This window comes from Oncorhynchus masou, chromosome 12 (assembly GCF_036934945.1).
Source record: "Oncorhynchus masou masou isolate Uvic2021 chromosome 12, UVic_Omas_1.1, whole genome shotgun sequence".
Lineage (NCBI taxonomy): Eukaryota > Metazoa > Chordata > Actinopteri > Salmoniformes > Salmonidae > Oncorhynchus > Oncorhynchus masou.
The window spans coordinates 7,198,048-7,219,836 of NC_088223.1; the positions used below are offsets into that span (position 1 = coordinate 7,198,048).

The 21,789-nt window shown below is 44.5% G+C and overlaps 1 protein-coding gene across 4 annotated transcripts in view; it reads right to left on the bottom strand.

Annotated features, from left to right (window-relative positions):
- Window positions 1-21,789, bottom strand: part of LOC135549497 (CYFIP-related Rac1 interactor A-like) — a 99,350-nt gene that overhangs the window by 76,184 nt on the left and 1,377 nt on the right. Inside the window, exon 1 of one of the 4 annotated variants that reach the window (XM_064979502.1) lies at window positions 11,424-11,518. The exons of the other annotated variants lie outside the window; for them this stretch is intronic. The gene's annotated coding sequence lies outside the window, so the exon portion shown is untranslated. Of the gene's footprint in view, window positions 1-11,423; window positions 11,519-21,789 lie in introns of those variants that run through there. 4 annotated transcript variants of the gene reach the window in all.

Here is a 21,789-nt window from a genome sequence, read left to right on the forward strand (position 1 = left end):
TGCCAGGTAAACAACCAACCCCTCAATGTCTGAAAAACAAAGTAGCTGATTGTGTACTTCATACAGAACCAGGCCCATTCTCATCAACGGGGCTGCCGTGGAAACGGTAACAAAAAACATCACGTTCCTCGGGGTCTCCGGGGGAGAGCTAAAATGGTTAAACGCACAACGGGGTGAAGAAGGCACGACAGCGACTCTTCAACTTCAGGATGCAAAAGATATTCGACCCAAAGCACCATCGAGACAGTACCGTTGTGCTGCATCACAGCCTGGCACGGCAACTCCATCGCCGTAAGGACCGTGAGGTGCAACAGAGGGCGATGCGCTCAGCCGACTGGGTCCACACTGCCTCCCCTCCAGGACACCATTGGGTCCACACTGCCTCCCCTCCAGGACACCATTGGGTCCACTCTGCCTCCCCTCCAGGACACCATTGGGTCCACACTGCCTCCCCTCCAGGACACCATTGGGTCCACACTGCCTCCCCTCCAGGACACCATTGGGTCCACACTGCCTACCCTCCAGGACACCATTGGGTCCACGCTGCCTCCCCTCCAGGACACCATTGGGTCCACACTGCCTCCCCTCCAGGACACCATTGGGTCCACGCTGCCTCCCCTCCAGGACACCATTGGGTCCACACTGCCTCCCCTCCAGGACACCATTGGGTCCACACTGCCTTCACTCCAGGACACCATTGGGTCCACTCTGCCTCCCCTCCAGGACACCATTGGGTCCACACTGCCTCCCCTCCAGGACACCATTGGGTCCACACTGCCTCCCCTCCAGGACACCATTGGGTCCACACTGCCTCCCCTCCAGGACACCATTGGGTCCACACTGACTCCCCTCCAGGACACCATTGGGTCCACACTGCCTCCCCTCCAGGACACCATTGGGTTCACACTGACTCCCCTCCAGGACACCATTGGGTCCACACTGCCTCCCCTCCAGGACACCATTGGGTTCACACTGCCTTCACTCCAGGACACCATTGGGTCCACACTGCCTCCCCTCCAGGACACCATTGGGTTCACACTGCCTCCCCTCCAGGACACCATTGGGTCCACACTGACTCCCCTCCAGGACACCATTGGGTCCACACTGCCTCCCCTCCAGGACACCATTGGGTCCACTCTGCCTCCCCTCCAGGACACCATTGGGTCCACACTGACTCCCCTCCAGGACACCATTGGGTCCACACTGCCTCCCCTCCAGGACACCATTGGGTCCACACTGACTCCCCTCCAGGACACCATTGGGTCCACACTGCCTCCCCTCCAGGACACCATTGGGTCCACACTGACTCCCCTCCAGGACACCATTGGGTCTACGCTGCATCCCCTCCAGGACACCATTGGGTCCACGCTGCCTCCCCTCCAGGACACCATTGGGTCCACACTGCCTCCCCTCCAGGACACCATTGGGTCCACACTGCCTCCCCTCCAGGACACCATTGGGTCCACACTGCCTTCACTCCAGGACACCATTGGGTCCACACTGCCTCCCCTCCAGGACACCATTGGGTCCACACTGCCTTCACTCCAGGACACCATTGGGTCCACACTGCCTCCCCTCCAGGACACCATTGGGTCCACACTGCCTCCCCTCCAGGACACCATTGGGTCCACACTGCCTCCCCTCCAGGACACCATTGGGTCCACACTGCCTCCCCTCCAGGACACCATTGGGTCCACACTGCCTCCCCCTCCAGGACACCATTGGGTCCACACTGCCTCCCCTCCAGGACACCATTGGGTCCACACTGACTCCCCTCCAGGACACTATTGGGTCCACACTGACTCCCCTCCAGGACACCATTGGGTCCACGCTGCCTCCCCTCCAGGACACCATTGGGTCCACACTGCCTCCCCTCCAGGACACCATTGGGTCCACACTGCCTCCCCTCCAGGACACCATTGGGTCCACACTGCCTCCCCTCCAGGACACCATTGGGTCCACGCTGCCTCCCCTTCAGGACACCTACCACACCAGGTGTCGCAGGAAGGCCAAGAAGATCATCAGGGACGTCTATCGCAGGGCCTCAGCCAGTGCGTGTGTGTGTGTGTGTGTGTGTGTGTGTGTGTGTGTGTGTGTGTGTGTGTGTGTGTGTGTGTGTGTGTGTGTGTGTGTGTGTGTGTGTGTGTGTGTGTGTGTGTGTGTGTGCGTGTGTGTGTGTGAGCCAGTTTTACTGATCCAACACCATGGTTGCCAGTCTCCCTGTGTGGCACTGGCACACACACACACATTGGCTGAGCCCGTGACGTGGCAGCCTCATGGACTGGCGGTAGAAGCTATTGGCAGGTCTTACAGTTTTTTGACATGATTCTCATCCACTGCCCGCGTCTGAGTGAAGGATGTGGAGGAAAACAGGGTGTGACTCGGGTGCGGTAGAAAGACGAGAGGATCAAGACCACCAGTGGGGTCATGACAAATAGAGTCTCATCAGGGGTCACGACAAATAGAGTCTCATCAGTGGGGTCACGACAAATAGAGTCCCATCAGTGGGGTCACGACAAATAGAGTCTCATCAGGGGTCACGACAAATAGAGTCTCATCAGGGGTCACGACAAATAGAGTCTCATCAGGGGTCACGACAAATAGAGTCTCATCAGTGGTGTCACGACAAATAGAGTCTCATCAGGGGTCACGACAAATAGAGTCTCATCAGTGGGGTCACGACAAATAGAGTCTCGTCAGGGGTCACGACAAATAGAGTCTCGTCAGGGGTCACGACAAATAGAGTCTCGTCAGGGGTCACGACAAATAGAGTCTCATCAGTGGGGTCACGACAAATAGAGTCTCGTCAGGGGTCACGACAAATAGAGTCTCGTCAGGGGTCACGACAAATAGAGTCTCATCAGGGGTCACGACAAATAGAGTCTCGTCAGAGGTCACGACAAATAGAGTCTCGTCAGGGGTCACGACAAATAGAGTCTCGTCAGTGGGGTAATGACAAAGAGAGTTTCATCAGTCGGGACACGACAAATAGAGTCTCGTCAGGGGTCACGACAAATAGAGTCTCATCAGGGGTCACGACAAATAGAGTCTCATCAGTGGGGTCATGACAAATAGAGTCTCATCAGTGGTGTCACGACAAATAGAGTCTCATCAGGGGTCACGACAAATAGAGTCTCATCAGGGGTCACGACAAATAGAGTCTCATCAGTGGGGTCACGACAAATAGAGTCTCGTCAGGGGTCACGACAAATAGAGTCTCATCAGGGGTCACGACAAATAGAGTCTCGTCAGGGGTCACGACAAATAGAGTCTCGTCAGGGGTCACGACAAATAGAGTCTCGTCAGTGGGGTAATGACAAAGAGAGTTTCATCAGTCGGGACACGACAAATAGAGTCTCGTCAGGGGTCACGACAAATAGAGTCTCATCAGGGGTCACGACAAATAGAGTCTCATCAGTGGGGTCACGACAAATAGAGTCTCATCAGTGGGGTCACGACAAATAGAGTCTCATCAGTGGGGTCACGACAAATAGAGTCTCATCAGTGGGGTCACGACAAATAGAGTCTCGTCAGGGGTCACAACAAATAGAGTCTCATCAGGGGTCACGACAAATAGAGTCTCATCAGTGGGGTCACGACAAATAGAGTCTCGTCAGGGGTCACGACAAATAGAGTCTCATCAGGGGTCACGACAAATAGAGTGTCGTCAGGGGTCACGACAAATAGAGTCTCGTCAGGGGTCATGACAAATAGAGTCTCGTCAGTGGGGTAATGACAAAGAGAGTTTCATCAGTCGGGACACGACAAATAGAGTCTCGTCAGGGGTCACGACAAATAGAGTCTCATCAGGGGTCACGACAAATAGAGTCTCATCAGTGGGGTCACGACAAATAGAGTCTCATCAGTGGTGTCACGACAAATAGAGTCTCATCAGGGGTCACGACAAATATAGTCTCATCAGGGGTCACGACAAATAGAGTCTCATCAGTGGGGTCACGACAAATAGAGTCTCGTCAGGGGTCACGACAAATAGAGTCTCATCAGGGGTCACGACAAATAGAGTCTCGTCAGGGGTCACGACAAATAGAGTCTCGTCAGGGGTCACGACAAATAGAGTCTCGTCAGGGGTCACGACAAATAGAGTCTCGTCAGTGGGGTAATGACAAAGAGAGTTTCATCAGTCGGGACACGACAAATAGAGTCTCGTCAGGGGTCACGACAAATAGAGTCTCATCAGGGGTCACGACAAATAGAGTCTCATCAGTGGGGTCACGACAAATAGAGTCTCATCAGTGGGGTCACGACAAATAGAGTCTCATCAGTGGGGTCACGACAAATAGAGTCTCGTCAGGGGTCACAACAAATAGAGTCTCATCAGGGGTCACGACAAATAGAGTCTCATCATTGGGGTCACGACAAATAGAGTCTCGTCAGGGGTCACGACAAATAGAGTCTCATCAGGGGTCACGACAAATAGAGTCTCGTCAGGGGTCACGACAAATAGAGTCTCATCAGTGGGGTCACGACAAATAGAGTCTCGTCAGGGGTCACGACAAATAGAGTCTCATCAGGGGTCACGACAAATAGAGTCTCGTCAGGGTCACGACAAATAGAGTCTCGTCAGGGTCACGACAAATAGAGTCTCGTCAGTGGGGTAATGACAAAGAGTGTTTCATCAGTCGGGACACGACAAATAGAGTCTCGTCAGGGGTCACGACAAATAGAGTCTCATCAGGGGTCACGACAAATAGAGTCTCATCAGTGGGGTCACGACAAATAGAGTCTCATCAGTGGTGTCACGACAAATAGAGTCTCATCAGGGGTCACGACAAATAGAGTCTCATCAGGGGTCACGACAAATAGAGTCTCATCAGTGGGGTCACGACAAATAGAGTCTCGTCAGGGGTCACGACAAATAGAGTCTCATCAGGGGTCACGACAAATAGAGTCTCGTCAGGGGTCACGACAAATAGAGTCTCGTCAGGGGTCACGACAAATAGAGTCTCGTCAGTGGGGTAATGACAAAGAGAGTTTCATCAGTCGGGACACGACAAATAGAGTCTCATCAGGGGTCACGACAAATAGAGTCTCATCAGGGGTCACGACAAATATAGTCTCATCAGTGGGGTCACGACAAATAGAGTCTCATCAGTGGGGTCACGACAAATAGAGTCTCATCAGTGGGGTCACGACAAATAGAGTCTCATCAGTGGGGTCACGACAAATAGAGTCTCATCAGTGGGGTCACGACAAATAGAGTCTCATCAGGGGTCACGACAAATAGAGTCTCATCATTGGGGTCACGACAAATAGAGTCTCTTCAGTGGTGTCACGACAAATAGAGTCTCGTCAGTGGGGTAATGACAAAGAGAGTTTCATCAGTCGGGACACGACAAATAGAGTCTCTTCAGTGGTGTCACGACAAATAGAGTCTCATCAGTGGTGTCATGACAAATAGAGTCTCATCAGTGGTGTCATGACAAATAGAGTCTCATCAGTGGGGTCACGACAAATAGAGTCTCATCAGTGGTGTCACGAGAAATAGAGTCTCATCAGGGGTCACGACAAATAGAGTCTCATCAGTGGGGTCACGACAAATAGAGTCTCATCAGGGGTCACGACAAATAGAGTCTCATCATTGGGGTCACGACAAAAAGAGTCTCATGTGTGGGGTCACGACAAATAGAGTCTCATTAGGGGTCACGACAAATAGAGTCTCATCAGTGGGGTCACGACAAATAGAGTCTCATCAGTGGTGTCACGACAAATAGAGTCTCATCAGTGGTGTCACGACAAATAGAGTCTCATGAGTGGGGTCACGACAAATAGAGTCTCATGAGTGGGTTCACGACAAATAGAGTCTCATCAGTGGGGTCACGACAAATAGAGTCTCATCAGTGGGGTCATGACAAATAGAGTCTCATCAGTGGTGTCACGACAAATAGAGTATCTTCAGGGGTCATGATAAATAGAGTCTCATCAGGGGTCACGACAAATAGAGTCTCATCAGCGGTCACGACAAATGGAGTCTCATCAGGGGTCACGACAAATAGAGTCTCATCAGTGGGGTCACGACAAATAGAGTCTCATCAGTGGTGTCACGACAAATAGAGTCTCATCAGGGGTCACGACAAATAGAGTCTCATCAGGGGTCACGATAAATAGAGTCTCATCAGGGTTCACGACAAATAGAGTCTCATCAGCGGTCACGACAAATGGAGTCTCATCAGGGGTCACGACAAATAGAGTCTCATCAGTGGGGTCACGACAAATAGAGTCTCATCAGTGGGGTCACGACAAATAGTCTCATCAGTGGGGTCACGACAAATAGAGTCTCATCAGTGGGGTCACGACAAATAGAGTCTCATCAGTGGTGTCACGACAAATAGAGTCTCATCAGGGGTCACGACAAATAGAGTCTCATCAGTGGTGTCACGACAAATAGAGTCTCATGAGTGGGGTCACGACAAATAGAGTCTCATGAGTGGGTTCACGACAAATAGAGTCTCATCAGGGGTCACGACAAATAGAGTCTCATCAGTGGGGTCACGACAAATAGAGTCTCATCAGTGGTGTCACAACAAATAGAGTCTCATCAGGGGTCACGACAAATAGAGTGTCATCAGTGGGGTCACGACAAATAGAGTCTCATCAGTGGTGTCACGACAAATAGAGTCTCATCAGTGGTGTCACGACAAATAGAGTCTCATCAGGGGTCACGACAAATAGAGTCTCATCAGTGGTGTCACGACAAATAGAGTCTCATCAGGGGTCACGACAAATAGAGTCTCATCAGTGGGGTCACGACAAATAGAGTCTCATCAGGGGTCACGACAAATAGAGTCTCATCAGGGACAAATAGAGTCTCATCAGGGGTCACGACAAATAGAGTCTCATCAGTGGGGTCACGACAAATAGTCTCATCAGTGGGGTCACGACAAATAGAGTCTCATCAGGTGTCATGACAAATAGAGTCTCATCAGTGGGGTCACGACAAATAGAGTCTCATGAGTGGGGTCATGACAAATAGAGTCTCATCAGTGGGGTCACGACGTTAAAATCCCTCAAGCACTGGGATGATGTGACTACCATCATGATGGTGCTGTAGTGTAGCGGGACAAGAGCTTCAAGGTCCTCGGTGTCCCCGTCACTAAAGAACTAACGTGGTCCACACCCCAACACAGTTGTGAAGAGGGCACGACGGCACCTCCCCCCCCCCTGAGGAGGCTGAAAATATTTTGCATGGGCCATCAGATCCTCAGAAAATGTCTACAGCTGCACAATTTAGGGCATCTTCACTGGTGCATTGCCATTTGGTGCGGCAACTGCAAGGCACCAACCCGCAAGTCGGTATAGAGGGTGGCCCCAAAAATGGTCGGCGACTCCAGCCACCCAAGCCATAGACTGTTCTCTCTGCTACTGCATGGCAAGCTATAAAGGTGTACCAAGTCTTGAATCAACCGGACCCTGAACAGCTTCTGTCCCCCATAAGACTGATAAACAAGGCTGCTAGATACAGTTGAAGTCGGAAGTTTACATTCATTTAGGTTGGAGTCATTAAAAGTTGTTTTTCAACCTCTCCACAAATTTCTCGCTAACAATCTATAGTTTTGGCAAGTCAGTCAGCAAATCTACTTTGTAGATGACACAAATCATTTTTCCAACAATTGTTTACAGACAGATTGATTAACTTATAATTCTCCATATCACAAATCTAGGGGTTAGAAGTTTACATACTCTAGGTTGACTGTGCATTTAAACAGCTTGGAAAATTCCAGAAATTTATGTCATGACTTTTGAAGCTTCTGATAGGCTAATTGACATTATTTGAGTCAATTGGAGGTGTACCTGTGGATGTATTTCAAGTCCTACCTTCAAACTCAGTGCCTCTTTGCTTGACATTATGGGAAAATCAAAAGAATTCAACCAAGACCTCGGAAAGAATTGTAGACCTCCACAAGTCAGGTTCATCCTTGGGAGCAATTTACAAATGCCTGAAGGTACCACGTTCATCTGTACAAACAATAATACACAAATATAAGCACCATGGGACCACGCAGCTGTCATACCGCTCAGGAAGGAGATGCGTTCTGTCTCCTAGAGATGAACGTACTTTGGTGCGAAAAGTGCAAATCAATCCCAGAACAAGAGCAAAGGACCATGTGAAGATACTGGAGGAAACAGGTACAAAAGTATCTACTTCCACAGTAAAATGAGTCCTATATTGACATAACCTGAAAGGCCAATCACGAAGGAAGAAGCCACTGCTCCAAAGCCGACATAAAAAAGCCAGACTACGGTTTGCAACTGCACATGGGGACAAAAATTTTACTTTTTGGAGAAATGTCCTCAGGTCTGATGAAACAAAAATAGAACTGTTTGGCCATAATGACCATCGTTATGTTAAGGGGAAAAAGGGGGAGGCTTGCAACCCTAAGAACACCCTTTTGAAACAACACCTCAACATCTCAAGACATCAGTCTGGAAGTTAAAACTTGGTCGCAAATGGGTCTTCCAAATGGACAATGACCCCATCAAACTTCCAACGTTGTGGCTAAATGGCTTAAGGACAACAAAGTCAAGGTATTTGAGTGGCCATCACAAAGCCCTGACCTCAATCCTATAGAACATTTGTGGGCAGAACTGAAAAAGCGTGTGTGAGCAAGGAGGCCTACAAACCTGACTCAGTTACACCAGCTCTGTCAGGAGGAATGGGACAAAATTCACCCAACTTATTGTGGGAAGCTTGTGGAAGGCTAACTGAAACATTTGAAACAAGTTAAACAATTTAAAGGCAATATTACCAAATACTATTTGAGTGTATGTAAACTTCTGACCCAATGGATTGTGATGAAATAAATAAACGCTGAAAAAAATCATTCTCTCTACATTTATTCTGACGTTTCACATTCTTAAAATAAAGTGCCGATCCTAACTGACCTAAAACAACAAATTTTTACTTGGATTAAATGTCAGGAATTGTGAAAAACTGAGTTTAAATGTATGAGGTGGCAGCATCATGTTGTGAGGGTGCTTTGGTGCAGGAGGGACTGATGCAATTCACAAAATAGATGGCGTCATAGGAAGGGAAAATAATGTGGATATATTGAAACAATATATGTATTGGTGTATGTGTATGTTTACTTCTGACTTCAACTAGCTAATGAAATAGTTACCCCGACTACCTGCATGTACACTTTTTTTGCACTGACTCTACGCACACACTCACTCACACACACACACACACACACACACACACACACACACACACACACACACACACACACACACACACACACACACACACACACACACACACACACTCACTCACTCACTCACTCACTCACTCACTCACTCACTCACTCACTCACTCACTCACTCACACACACACTGGACTCTTCACACACACATACAGTACTTTCACTGATACCCCAACACACACACACACACACACACACACACACACACACACACACACACACACACACACACACACACACACACACACACACACACACACACACACACTACTACATATGTCCACACATTCAAAACACACGTCTACAAGGTGTCGACAGCTTCCACAGAGATGTTGGCACATGTTGACTCCAGTACTTCTTGCAGTACTAGTGTCTACTTGTCTGGATGTCCTTTGAGTGGTGGACGATGATTGAGAAACACAGGAAACTGTTGAGAGTGAAAAAAAACCACTCAAACAGGTGCACCTGGCACTCCTTTACCCCGTCCAAAGACTCTTAAATCCTTTCACCTTCTAAATGGCAAAACATCCATGTCTCTGTTGTATTTAGGCGTAAAAAAATCTTCCTTTTGCTTTTTCATCTAATTGAAGTGGATTTAACAAGTGACATCAATAAAGGGATCAACAAACCCTTCACCTGGGATTCACCTGGTCAGTCTGTGTCATGGAAACAGCAGGTGTTCCTAATGTTTTGTACACTTCCTGTACAGTGGCATTCATTCGGGAAATGATTCACATCCCTTTTCCCACATTTTGTTACGTTACAGCCTTATTCTAAAAACATTAAACATGTTCCTCGTGAATTTGCACCACATCATCTCAAAGTGAAAACACTTCTTTAAAAAAAAAATGAAAATTGTAAAAACAGAAATACCTTATTTACAGAAGTATTCAGACCCTTTGCTATGAGACTCAACATGGAGCTCAGGTGCATCCTGTTTTATTGATCATCCTTGAGATGTTTCTACAACTTGATTGGAGTCCACCTGTGGTAAGTTCAAATGATTGGACATGATTTGGAAAGGCACACACCTGTCTATAGAAGGTCCCACAGTTGACAGTGGATGTCAGAGCAAAAACCAAGCCATGAGTAAGTAGGATGATCTCTCCACAATATTTAAACACAGCTTTGTTCAGTGATTAGCCTGATATCTCCACAATATTTAAACACAGCTTTGTTCAGTGATTAGCCTGATCTCTCCACAATATTTAAACACAGCTTTGTTCAGTAATTAGCCTGATCTCTCCACAATATTTAAACACAGCTTTGTTCAGTGATTAGCCTGATATCTCCACAATATTTAAACACAGCTTTGTTCAGTGATTAGCCTGATATCTCCACAATATTTAAACACAGCTTTGTTCAGTGATTAGCCTGATATCTCCACAATATTTTAACACAGCTTTATTCAGTGTTTAGGCTGATATCGCCACAAAATATATTTCCTGTCTACATTTTCAAGACAATAAGATAATGAAACTAGATAAGCTTCATCTCTCTCTCTCTCTCTCTCTCTCTCTCTCTCTCTCTCTCTCTCTCTCTCTCTCTCTCTCTCTCTCCACATCCCCAATTCTCACTATGGAGAGGATGTGCTGCATTGCTAATCATATTGATTTTGGATAATGCCAGAGGGCAGGACATTTGAGCTGGTGATCGATGTGAGTCGACAATTGATTTGATTGACAGCCTATAGGCACGATATCCTTAGCAACATATCCATTGACCAGATCAAAGTTAATCTAATAACACTCAGATATCGTCTGCTTCTTTCCAGAAAATACACAGATTCCTTCCTTCCTTCCTTCCTTTTTTCCTTCCTTTTTTCCTTCCTTTTTTCCTTCCTTTTTTCCTTCCTTCCTTCCTTCCTTCCTTCCTTCCTTCCTTCCTTCCTTCCTTCCTTCCTTCCTTCCTTCCTTCCTTCCTTCCTTCCTTCCTTCCTTCCTTCCTTCCTTCCTTCCCTCCCTCCCTCCCTTCCTTCCTTCCTTCCTTCCTTCCTTCCATCCTCAGACAGGTAAAAAGCGAAGGCTCTTTTTATCTGTCTATCTCCTAACCCGTCAAGTCAGATCACCATTAATCCTTGTAAGTACTTCTAGGACTGTTCTGCTTTAAAGTTTCTGTTAGGTAAAGGTGGTGATGGTGTAAACCTGACCGTCAGATCAATGTCATTTCAAGCTGGTTAGAAGATGTTATTGTAAAACTGACCTTAGATCAGTGGCACCACCATCCTACTCAGCTGCAAGGGAGGACGGTTAGATACACTTGGACTTCTTCTAACAGAGACATGTTACGGGCCTGTAGTTATTTACGGTTTGAGCTGTTTCCTGTAGAATCAGGAAGTTGACTAGAAACTGTATGTTTCTGTTTTTAAACTCAACCGCTTTTTTAACTGTGTGTGTGTGTGTGTGTGTGTGTGTGTGTGTGTGTGTGTGTGTGTGTGTGTGTGTGTGTGTGTGTGTGTGTGTGTGTGTGTGTGTGCGCGCGCCTTTGTGTGTCTTGGCCTGGTGTTTGGTGTGTGTGTGTGTGTGTGTGTGTGTGTGTGTGTGTGTGTGTGTGTGTGTGTGTGTGTGTGTGTGTGTGTGAGAATCTCTCTGTTAAGAAGAGAGCACAATGTCACATAATCTACTAAAGGATCTTTGTTTTAAATTTCAGTGCTTCACCTTTTTTTAAATTCTATCTGTGAAGTTATAAAACAACAAACAAACACACACTTGTTTCATTCATATTATCAACCAACAACTCACATTACAGTCCAGGAGCACAACAACATCTCCCTGTGTTACTACGGTGACAGACGCAGTAGCAGATGCTGTGACCGTTAGAATGAATTCCAGGAAGTACCCGATTACAGATCAACACAATTTTAAATGGATAATCTGCAGTTTAAACAATATTAAATGGATAATCTGCAGTTTAAACAATATTAAATGGATAATCTGCAGTTTAAACAATATTAAATGGATAATCTGCAGTTTAAACAATTTTAAATGGATAATCTGCAGTTTAAACAATATTAAATGAATAATCTGCAGTTTAAACAATATTAAATGGATAATCTGCAGTTTAAACAATATTAAATGGATAATCTGCAGTTTAAACAATATTAAATGGATAATCTGCAGTTTAAAGAATGTTAAATGTGGAACACCCCACCTCTGTTTTGGTTGGAGAAATGTAACCACTCTCTGGTTAGTAGATGGACTGACGATCCATAATATCACAATATACTTTCAATCATCTTACCAAGGTCTGGTACAGTAATGGAAGAGAAGAGAGATATTAAAATATGGACATAGAGAGAGAGAGAGAGAGAGAGAGAGAGAGAGATATATAGAGAGAGAGAGGGGGGAGAGATAGAGATTAATAGAGCTAGAGAAAGAGATGGAGGAGAGAGATAGATAGGGAGAGGAGAGACAGACAGACAGACAGACAGACAGACAGACAGACAGACAGACAGACAGACAGACAGACAGACAGACAGACAGACAGACCAAGCCTCCATTCCTTCTGCCTCATCAAACGTAACAGTTATGACACGTAGCCAAGCACAATGAGGTACTGTGTCTTAAACAGACGGTAGAATCATATCTAAAGGACATATTGACACATAGCCAAGCACAATGAGGTACTGTGTCTTAAACAGACAGTAGAATCATATCTAAAGGATGTATTGACACATAGCCAAGCACAATGAGGTACTGTGTCTTAAACAGACAGTAGAATCATATCTAAAGGATATATTGACACGTAGCCAAGCACAATGAGGTACTGTGTCTTAAACAGACAGTAGAATCATATCTAAAGGATGTATTGACACGTAGCCAAGCACAATGAGGTACTGTGTCTTAAACAGACGGTAGAATCATATCTAAAGGATATATTGACACGTAGCCAAGCACAATGAGGTACTGTGTCTTAAACAGACAGTAGAATCATATCTAAAGGATATATTGACACGTAGCCAAGCACAATGAGGTACTGTGTCTTAAACAGACAGTAGAATCATATCTTAAGGATATATTGACACATAGCCAAGCACAATGAGGTACTGTGTCTTAAACAGACGGTAGAATCATATCTAAAGGACATATTGACACGTAGCCAAGCACAATGAGGTACTGTGTCTTAAACAGACAGTAGAATCATATCTAAAGGATATATTGACACATAGCCAAGCACAATGAGGTACTGTGTCTTAAACAGACAGTAGAATCATATCTAAAGGATATATTGACACGTAGCCAAGCACAATGAGGTACTGTGTCTTAAACAGACAGTAGAATCATATCTAAAGGATATATTGACACGTAGCCAAGCACAATGAGGTACTGTGTCTTAAACAGACAGTAGAATCATATCTAAAGGATATATTGACACATAGCCAAGCACAATGAGGTACTGTGTCTTAAACAGACAGTAGAATCATATCTAAAGGATATATTGACACGTAGCCAAGCACAATGAGGTACTGTGTCTTAAACAGACAGTAGAATCATATCTAAAGGATATATTGACACATAGCCAAGCACAATGAGGTACTGTGTCTTAAACAGACGGTAGAATCATATCTAAAGGATATATTGACACATAGCCAAGCACAATGAGGTACTGTGTCTTAAACAGACAGTAGAATCATATCTAAAGGATATATTGACACGTAGCCAAGCACAATGAGGTACTGTGTCTTAAACAGACAGTAGAATCATATCTAAAGGATGTATTGACACGTAGCCAAGCACAATGAGGTACTGTGTCTTAAACAGACAGTAGAATCATATCTAAAGGATATATTGACACGTAGCCAAGCACAATGAGGTACTGTGTCTTAAACAGACAGTAGAATCATATCTAAAGGATATATTGACACGTAGCCAAGCACAATGAGGTACTGTGTCTTAAACAGACAGTAGAATCATATCTAAAGGATATATTGTACCACTTTAAACGTAAACCTGATGACAGCTTGATATTACAAGGTGCTGTTACATTATCCGTCATTTGCAATTGACTAGATGTGGGAAAGGATTTGATTGTGTTTCGTAGTGGAGAGGAAACACTGACAAAGGGAAGGGACAGCTTGACAGACTGACTGATTGAATGACAGACAGACTGACAGACAGACAGACAGACAGACAGACAGATTGGAAAGATAGAGACAGAAATACAAACAGAGAGAGAAAGAGAGGAAGAAAGGAGAGAGAGATGGATGGATGGATGGAGAGAGAGAGCTGGAGAGAGAGAGAGCTGGAGAGAGAGATAGATGGGGATGGATGGAGAGAGAGAGCTGGAGAGAGAGAGAGAGTGAGAGGGGGAGAGAGAGGGAGATTTAGAGAGCGCAATAGAGAGAGATGGTTGGAGACAGAGACAGAGAAAGAAAGAAAGATTGATGAAGAGAAAGAGAGAGAGAGATGCAGATGACCATGTTTCTATAGGCAAACGGGAGAGATTTGGAATGAGAGAATATTGCATCATCCCCGTCAACCAATCAGAGGGCTCAGTTAAAATGTTCAAAGGGCGTGTCCTAGCAACAGCGGAGTGAATACCAGAGCAGCCATCATCACACACACGCACGCGCGCGCACACACAGACACATGCGCGCGCGTGCAAACACACACACACACACACATACACACACACACACACACACACTCGAGACATTAGACATGTATGCCAGTCCTTTCTGTATAAAGATAGAGGACTTATAAAAGGGAGAGGGTTTATGGTATGGTATACACATACACTGCACATATATATCGACAGATTAGAGCTTCTACTGTACGCTCCGTGTTGAGAGAAACTGTCGAAAACCCTTATTCTGTAGGAAATATTGATCAATACTGTATTGTAAACTGAATTAGAATTTTAGCCAATATATTTAATACATGCAGTATTGATAGAATCACCTACATTACCATATTATACAGACAAACATGAAGTTTGTTACGGTTGATTATGAAAGAAATCTACAAAAAATCTAGAGATTCCAGATCAGAGGCAGTAGGGATGACCAGGGATGTTCTCTGTTTAGTGAGTCCTCCAGACCAGAGGCAGTAGGGATGACCAGGGATGTTCTCTGTTTAGTGAGTCCTCCAGATCAGAGGCAGTAGGGATGCCCAGGGATGTTCTCTGTTTAGTGAGTCCTCCAGATCAGAGGCAGTAGAGATGGCCAGGGATGTTCTCTGTTTAGTGAGTCCTCCAGATCAGAGGCAGTAGGGATGACCAGGGATGTTCTCTGTTTAGTGAGTCCTCCAGATCAGAGGCAGTAGGGATGACCAGGGATGTTCTCTGTTTAGTGAGTCCTCCAGATCAGAAGCAGTAGGGATGACCAGGGATGTTCTCTGTTTAGTGAGTCCTCCAGATCAGGGGCAGTAGGGATGACCAGGGATGTTCTCTGTTTAGTGACTCCTCCAGATCAGCGGCAGTAGGGATGACCAGGGATGTTCTCTGTTTAGTGAGTCCTCCAGATCAGAGGCAGTAGGGAGGACCAGGGATGTTCTCTGTTTAGTGTGTGAATTGGACCATTTTCCTGTCCTGCTAAGCATTTCGAAATGTAATGAGGACTATTGGTTGTCAGGGAAAATGTATGGAGTAAAAAGTACATTATTTTCTTTAGGAATGCAGTGAAGTAAAAGTGTAGTTGTCAAAGATATAATTAGTGAAGTAAGTAACAACATCGAATTAATTAGTACTTTAAAGTATTTTTATGGAGTATTTTACACCAAAGAGCTACAGTCATACTTTGACACCATGTTGTCGCACTTCACTGCTTTTTTATGTACATGAACATCCTTCATCTCTCTCTCACTCTCTATCCCTGTATCTCTTCATCCCTCTATCTATCTCTCATCCCTTTATCTCTCTCTCTCTCACTCTCTATCCCGCTATCTACCTATCCCTCAATCTCTCTATCTCTCTCCCTCTCCATCCCTGTATCTCTTCATCCCTCTATCTATCTCTCATCCCTTTATCTCTCTCTCTCTCACTCTCTATCCCGCTATCTACCTATCCCTCAATCTCTCTCTCTCTCCCTCTCCATCCCTGTATCTCTTCATCCCTCTATCTATCTCTCATCCCTTTATCTCTCTCTCTCTCACTCTCTATCCCGCTATCTACCTATCCCTCAATCTCTCTCTCTCTCCCTCTCCATCCCTGTATCTCTTCATCCCTCTATCTATCTCTCATCCCTTTATCTCTCTCTCTCTCACTCTCTATCCCGCTATCTACCTATCCCTCAATCTCTCTCTCTCTCTCCCTCTCCATCCCTGTATCTCTTCATCCCTCTATCTATCTCTCATCCCTTTATCTCTCTCTCTCTCTCACTCTCTATCCCGCTATCTACCTATCCCTCAATCTCTCTCTCTCTCCCTCTCCATCCCTGTATCTCTTCATCCCTCTATCTATCTCTCATCCCTTTATCTCTCTCTCTCTCACTCTCTATCCCGCTATCTACCTATCCCTCAATCTCTCTCTCTCTCTCCCTCTCCATCCCTGTATCTCTTCATCCCTCTATCTATCTCTCATCCCTTTATCTCTCTCTCTCACTCTCTATCCCGCTATCTACCTATCCCTCAATCTCTCTCTCTCTCCCTCTCCATCCCTGTATCTCTTCAGCCCTCTATCTATCTCTCATCCCTTTATCTCTCTCTCTCTCACTCTCTATCCCGCTATCTACCTATCCCTCAATCTCTCTCTCTCTCTCTCTCTCTCTCCATCCCTTAATCTATCTCCCTCTCCATCCCTGTATCTCTTCATCCCTCTATCTATCTCTCATCCCTTTATCTCTCTCTCTCTCACTCTCTATCCCGCTATCTACCTATCCCTCAATCTCTCTCTCTCTCTCTCTCTCTCCATCCCTTAATCTATCTCCCTCTCCATCCCTGTATCTCTTCATCCCTCTATCTATCTCTCATCCATTTATCTCTCTCTCACTCTCTCTCCTGCTATCTCCCTCTCCATCCCTCTATCTCTTCATCCCTCTATCGAGCTCTCACCCCTCTATCTCTCTCTATCCCGCTATCTATCTCTCTCTCCATTCCTCTATCTATCTCTCTCCCCATCCCTCTCTCTCTCTCTCTCTCTCTCTCTCTCTCTCTCTCTCTATACCACTCTATCTAACTCTTTCTCCATCCCTCTATCTGTCTCTCTCTCCATCTATCCTATCAAACCGACTAGTGAAGAATGTGAAATGCCCGATAAATAACAGGATGGAGGGCTCATGCATTCATCCTTGCAATCATTCGTTCTCTCTCTCTCCCTCAATTACAATATATGGTGCTTTATGTTAACATTGCCAAAGCCAGTGAAATAAACAAAACAAAATAAACAGTAAACATTACACTCACAAACGTTGCAAAATAAAAAATACTTTTAAAATGTCATATGATGTGCAAATAGTTAAAGAACAATAGTAAAAATAAAAATAAATAAATATGAGTTGTATTTACAATGGGGTTTGTTCTTCACTGGTTGCACTTTTCTTGCGGAAACAGGTCACAAATCTTACTGCTGTGATGTACAGTGTGGTATTTCACCCAATAGATATGGGAGTTTATCAAAATAGTTGAAGTCGGAAGTTTACGTACACCTTAGCCAAAAACGTTTAAACTCAGTTTTCACAATTCCTGACATTTAATCCTCGTAAAAACGCCCTGTCTTAGGTCAGTTAGGATCACCACTTTATTTTAAGAATGTGAAATGTCAGAATAATAGTAGAGAGAATGGTTTATTTTAGGTTTTATTTATTTCATCACATTCCCAGTGGGTCAGAAGTTTACATACACTCAATTAGTATTTGGTAGCATTGCCTTTAAATTATTTAACTTGGTTCAAATATTTCGGGTAGCCTTCCACAAACTTCCCACACGAACTTCCCACAGCTGGTGTAACTGAGTCAGGTTTGTAGGCCTTGCTCACACACACTTTTTCAGTTCTGCTTAAAAATGTTCTATGGGACTGAGATCATGGCTTTGTGATGGCCACTCCAATACCTTGACGTTGTTGTCCTTAAGCCATTTTGCCAAAACTTTGGAAGTATGCTTGAGGTCATTGTACATTTGGAAGACCCATTTGGGACCAAGCTTAAACTTCCTGATTGATGTCTTGAGATGTTTCTTCAATATATCCGCATAATGTTCCATCCTCATGATGCCATCTATTTTGTGAAGTGCACCAGTACCTCCTACAGCAAAGCACCCCCACAACATGATGCTGCCACCACCGTGCTTCACGGTTGGGATGATGTTCGTTGAATTGCTCATTGCCCATTTTCCTCCAAACATAACAATGGTCATTACGGCCAAACAATTCAATATTTGTTTCATCAGACCAGAGGACATTTCTCCACAAAGTACAATCTTTATCCCCATGTGCAGTTGCAAAACGTAGTTTGAGTTTTTATGGCAGTTTCAGAGCAGTGGCTTCTTCCTTGCTGAGCGGCCTTTCAGGTTATTTCGATATAGGACTCGTTTTGCTGTGGATATAGATACTTTTGTACCTGTTTCCTCCAGTATCTTCACTGTTATACTGGGATTGATTTGCACTTTGCACAGCAAAGTATGTTCATCTCTATGGGACAGAAAGCATCTCCTTCCTGAGCGGTATGGTGGCTGTGTGGTCCCATGGTGTTTATACTTGCATTTTGCAGATGAACGTGGTACCTTCAGGTATTTGGAAATTGCTCCCAAGGATGAACCAGACTTGTGGAGGTCTACAAATTGTTTCTGCGGTCTTGGCTAATTTATTTCGATTTCAAGGTAGGCCTTGAAATACTTCCACAGGTACACCTCCATTTGACTCAAATGATGTCAATTAGCCTATCAGAAGCTTTTAAAACCATGACATAATTTTCTGGAATTTTCCAAGCTGTTTGAAGGCACAGTCAACTTAGTGTATGTAAACTTCTGACCCACTGGAATTGTAGGTGAAATAATCTGTCTGTAAAGAATGATTGGAAAAATGACTTGTGTCTTGCACAAAGTAGATGTCCTCACCGACTTCCCAAAACTATTGTTTGTTAACAAGAAATGTGTAGAGTGGTTGAAAAATAAGTTTTAAGGACTCCAACCTAAGTGTATGTAAACTTCCGGCTTCAACAGTATGTGAGTTTATCATAATTGGATTTGTTTTTAAATTCTTTGTGGTTCTGTGTAATCTGAGGGAAATGTGTGTCTCTATGGTCATACATTTGGCAGAAGGTTGAGACGTGCAGCTCATTTTCTTCTCTTGAGAGTCAGGTCTGCCTTTGGCTGCCTTTCTCAATAGCAATGCTATGCTCACTGACTCTGTACAAAGTCAAAGATTTCCTTAATTTTGGGTCAGTGACAGTGGTCAGGTATTCTGCCACTGTGTACTCTCTGTTTAGGGCCAGTCACAGTGGTCAGGTATTCTGCCACTGTGTACTCTCTGTTTAGGGCCAGTCACAGTGGTCAGGTATTCTGCCACTGTGTACTCTCTGTTTAGGGGCAGTCACAGTGGTCAGGTATTCTGCCACTGTGTACTCTCTGTTTAGGGCCAAATAGCTGTGTAGTTTGCTCAGTTGTTTTTGTTCATTCCTTTCAATATGTCAAGCAATTATCTTTTAGTTTCCTCATGATTTGGTTGGGTCTAATTATGTTGCAGTCCTGGTGCTCTGTGTGGTCTGTTTGCGTTTGTGAACAGAGCCCCTGGACCAGTTTGCTTTGGGGGCTCTTCTCCAGGTTCATCTCTCTGTAGGTCATAGCTTTGTTATGGAAGGTTTGGGAGTCGCTTCCTTTTAGGTGGATGAAGAATTGTTTGGCTCTTTTCTAAGTTTTGATAATTAGTGGGTATCAGCCTAATTCTGCTCTGCGTGCATTATTTGGTGTTTTACTTTGTAAAATAGGATATTATTGCAGAATTACGTATTCTGAGTCTCAGTTTGGTGTTGGTGTCCCATTTTGTGAATTCTTGGTTGGTGACCCCCGACCCTAGAACCATAAAATACTATTGGTTCTATAACTGATTCAAGTGTTTTTAGCCAGATCCTGATTGGTGTGTCAAATTTGATGTTCCTTTTGGTGGCATAGAAGGCCCTCCTTTTCTCTCAGATTGTTGACAGCTTTGTGAAAGTTACTTGTGGCGCTGATCTTTAGGCCGAGGTATGTATTGTTTTTTGTGTGCTCTAGGGCAATGATATGTTATCCTGGCAATTGGACATTATTTTGGAACACAATTATTTTGGTCTTACTGAGATTTACTGTCAGAGCTCAGTTCTGACAGAATCTGTGCAGAAGATCTAGGTGCTGCTGTAGGCCCTCCTTGGTTGGGGACAGAAGCACCAGATCATCAGCAAACAGTAGACATTTGACTTCAGATTCTAGTAGGTTGAGGCTGGGTGCTGCAGACTGTTCTAGTGCCCTCGCCAATTCATTGATATACAGCGTTTCTCTGAATGTAATATTTACAGGCATGTGTTTGGGTGAAATGTTTTTAAATGTTTGATATATATGTTGAAGAGGGTGGGGCTTAAGCTGTATCCCTGTCTCACCCCAAGACACTGTGGAAAGAAATGTGTGTGTTTTTTTGTCAATTTTAACCACACACTTGTTGTTTGTATACCTGAATTTTATAATGTCGTATTTTTTTCCCCAACACCATTTTCCTTACATTTGTATAGCAGACCCTCATGCCAAATTGAGTCAAAAGCTTTTTTGAAATCAACATTGAATAAAAAGACTTTGCCTTTGCCTTTGTTTTGGTTTGTTTGGTTGTCAATTAGGGTGTGCAGGGTGAGTACATGGTCTGTTGTACGATAATTTGTTTTCACTGAGAAAATGCACGAGTCTACTGTTAATGATATTGCAGAGGATTTTCCCAAGGTTACTGTTGACGCATATCCCACGGTAGTTATTGGTGTCAAATTTGTCTCCACTTTTTTGGATTGGGGTGATCAATCCGTGGCTCCGAATATTGGGGAATGTAACAGAGCTGAGGATGATGTTAAAGAGTTTTAAGTTTAGCCGATTGTAATTTGTGGTCTGTATATTTTATCATTTTATTTAGGATACCATCAACCACACAGGCCTTTTTGGGTTGGACTGTTTGTATTTTGTCCTGTCGTCCATTCAATGTAATTGAAGTCTTTAATAGTTGATTCTAAGATTTGTATTTGATCATGTGTATGTTTTTGCTGTTTTGTTAAAGAGTCAAAAAGATTGGAGAAGTGGTTTATCCACAAATCTCCGTTTTGGATAGATAACTCTTCGTGTTGTTTGTTTAGAGTTTTCCAATTTTCCCAGAAGTGGTTAGAGTCCATGGATTCTTCAATTACATTGAGCTGAATTCTGACGTGCTGTTCCTTCTTTTTCCGTAGTGTATTTCTGTATTGTTTTAGTGATTCACCATAGTGAAGGCGTAGGCTCAGGTTTTCTGCTTCTCTATATTTTTGATTGGACAGGTTTCTCAATTTATTTCTTAGTTTTTTGTATTCGTCATCAAACCATTTGTCATTATACATTTCTCTCTCTCTTTCTCTGACTTTCTCTTTCTCTCTCCCTCTCTCTCTCTCCCTCTCTCTCTCTCTCCCTCTCTCTCTCTCCCTCTCTCTCTCTCTCTA